We start from the raw sequence: 3632 nt of genomic DNA on the forward strand, positions 1-3632 counted from the left end.
AGTGCAAACAGGAACAGGAGATAACGCCGAGCTCTCTCTCTCTCTGCGCAGTCTGACGACCTGTTTCAGCGTCAGAAGCCTGAAACCGTGAAGAACTGGGATTCATCGGACGCTGCGTTTAAAATCTGAGAACATGTCAACCTGCCTTTCTTACGCCGGAGCACGCAGAGACCTTCCAAAGGTTGTTTTTTTTCTGCAGTAGATCACACTCAGCACCTGTATTAAAGCATGTTAAATAAAACGGTGACAGCAGAGGTTCTCTGGGTCTCGTGGAAACAAACAGCTTGCGTAACAGAGTGCAGGTCACGGCTTGTACAAAAGGTCAAATTGTAAAAAGAAATGATTTTTTTTTTTTTAAATGAACATTTATTTGAATTTGTCGCCCTCTAGTGGACATTACTAGAGCATGCAACCAACCTCTGCAGCCACATTCAGTTTCTCAGCCCATAACACAAAACTCAGTCATTGCTAAATCTGCTATTGGTAATAAATTCAGTTCAATCCAATTAAAAAATATTTGAATGCTCCCAAAACGGATGGATTAAACGTTGTAACTCATATTATATGCAGGTTTCTTCAAACAGGTGTAGATGCTGATATAAGCTTCAGCAGAAAGCATCATCCGCAAGCATCTCTCTTACAGACTGAATATCCGTTTTTATTACAATAGAAAATAAAGATAATAATAAAGCTCAACTTTCTAGGAATAATTTTATCCATTAAAGGGGGAAAACTATTCAAATTAACCAGGAAACCTGTAAGAAAGTATTTAATCCCTAAACCTAATAACTGTATTACTGCAATAGAGGCATAAAGCTTCTACAACCACAAACTTCAACGTATTTTATTGTGATTTTAGATGATAGTCCAGCCTGAAGCTGTGCATAATTAAAGTGAAGGGAGACCCCCTACACTCCGATACCCTACACAGATCAATTTCCTTCAGAGGCCACCTAATTAGGAAATGGAGTCCAAGCGTGAATATTTAATCTCTGAACAAATCCAGCTCTTCTGTGAAAGCATTGGATGTTTATTAATGAACATTAGGGACGAGGCAGCAGCACAAAGACCCAGGAACAAAGCAGACGGGTCAGGGAGAAAGAGGTCAAAAGTGGGGTTGGGATACAACATCCCAGGCTTATCCCAAGATTATTTAGCTCAAAAACTCTTCAAGGACAAGAAGATAAATGTTCCCTTCTCGTATTTGTGATTCTGCATAATTTAATGTTCAGATCCTCTGTTGGTGTGAGTGAGTCTATTTATAGTTCACACTGGAACAAACTGAGGTTTTACATGTTAAGGACCCAAATCAAGCCTATAGGACACATCCTTACTGAGGTGTTCAGAGCTAAATAACAAACGTTGTCATATTAAAAGCCGGGTTAGATGAATGCATAATGGAAAATCTTGGATGACCAAGAGTTTATAAATTTAATTCAATTAAGTTTTATCTATATAGTGCCAGTTCATGACACATGTCATCTCAAGGCACTTTCCAAAGTCAAATTTAATCAGATTGTACAGATTGGTCAAAAGAATGTCCTATCTAAGGAAAAATGTGTGTAAAAAATATTAACTTTTTATATTAGAAATGTTTACAATTAACTAGTGAACGTGAGAACAAGCACTACAGTTTGTTTGCGTCTGTTACGTTAACTTGGAAAGTAATCAATCCTATTATTAGAAAATTAGTCTAGCAAGTTAGAATATCCACCCTATTTAAAATAAAATGGTACTTAGGATTCAGGGGATGGTTTAAAACACATTACTGAAGAGTTTGATGATTATTTTTAGGGGTTGGATGTAACTGGGCCAGTAAAACAAAAATATCTGATGGCAATTTCAATATGTTTGATTATTTAATTAAAAATAACAATAATAGTATGTTCCTTCAGGATATTAATGACAGTGACTAATTAACGTTGTAAAAAAAATCCTATCTAAAACTGCCGACATGATTAATATGAGAATCATTAAATAAGTCATTGGTCAAATTGTAAGCCCTCTGATTTATTTATGCGACCCGTCTTTCTATAAATGTGCATATACAGCAAAGATTACAGCAGTATTTAAACCTGGAGATGAACATTGCACTGAAAACTATCAGTTTCTCTTTTATCACAATCTTTAAAAACATTAGAGTAACTACTGGTCAAATAACTGAATTTATTTATTGAAAAATATGAAATATTAAATGAAGACCACTTGTGGCCTCAGGAGGAATAGAACTACTACCTATGCAGCGATGGAGATGATGGAGCAAATATAAAAGGCAGATGATAAACGGGATTTTCTCTGTTTTCCTGTTGGCATGTATATTGATCTAAAAAAACTAAAAAATTGAAACTATAGATTACAGTGAATTATTGAGAAAAATGGAGAGGTATTGGAGTTGGAAAATAGACTTGAGAATTAACACAATTCAGAAGAGTCACATGGAGAACCCCAGAGATCTGTGATTGGCACAAAACTATTTCTGCTTTATGTCAATGATATACTGTATGTGAATGCCACTAACTTATTAAGATTTTTAATGTTTGCACATATTACAATAATCTTATCTGATGATCATTAGATGCTATGGTACACTTTTACTCCCAGATACACTTCGCATATTTTCTCACGTCGTTCTGTAAATAGGCTGGTGGGTTTCCACTGCTTACCTTCAATATTTCCTCTTTTTCACCTATGCCGTATTATAAATAACAGTGCAATGCTTGCTCTGGTATCTATTATTTTTTTTTATTTTTTTTTTTTACTTTTTAATCAAATGGTTTCTTCCTTAAATGGAATAATAAAGCAGCTCACATATGAAAAGAGGCCGAAAGATGTAGGTGGGTTTTCACTCCCAAATTTGGGCACCTATCATTGGGCTGCAAATCTTAATGCAGTATCTCTGTGGTTGAAAGACTGAAATGTCCCTGCAGGGCTCCAGATCGAAAAAGTCACAAGCAGCCCACAGTCGCTCCCTGCCTTGCTTTGTGCACCCTTACCATCAACTGTGTATCTGATTTTCCACTTTCTCTTTCCACTCAGCCATAAAGGCTCGGATTCAACACTCTGTAAAGAGCCGTGTCTATTAATAGCTAATGATATCCTTTCATGGCTCATCCTCCTTGTAGAGGTTGCACGGGTTGACCGCTGTGTCACATGGGTATAAACATAACATTTCTGTATTTAATAATTGTTATTCGTTTTATTTAAATGTTCTGACAGACACGTTTTTTCGTTAGTTGTTCCATAATCATAAAAACTAAACAAAATAAAGATTTTGATTTATTTACTATTTATAATATAGGAACAAAATAATAAAAAAAATACATGAATGAATGAAGACTGCTTTTCGATTTTATAAATTAAATTTAGTTTCCATACATTGCTTGCGACTTGACGTAAAAAAGACAGGAAACCTCCTTGCAGACTGTTTAATCAAGTTCAGAATCAATGACGCAACACGATATATAGATAAACTCCAGATCATTTACACCCTGACAAATGTTTTACTGCTAATGGTTGTGGTTATTTGAGCTCTGTTGATATGTCCGAGGACAACATTTTAAATTTTTTTCGCTCAAGTGAACAGTTACGACACCAAAATCCCCGAGTTCGGCGCTCGACTAGCCGTGCCTGTT

Source organism: Fundulus heteroclitus, chromosome 22 (genome assembly GCF_011125445.2).
Source record: "Fundulus heteroclitus isolate FHET01 chromosome 22, MU-UCD_Fhet_4.1, whole genome shotgun sequence".
Classification (NCBI taxonomy): Eukaryota; Metazoa; Chordata; class Actinopteri; order Cyprinodontiformes; family Fundulidae; genus Fundulus; species Fundulus heteroclitus.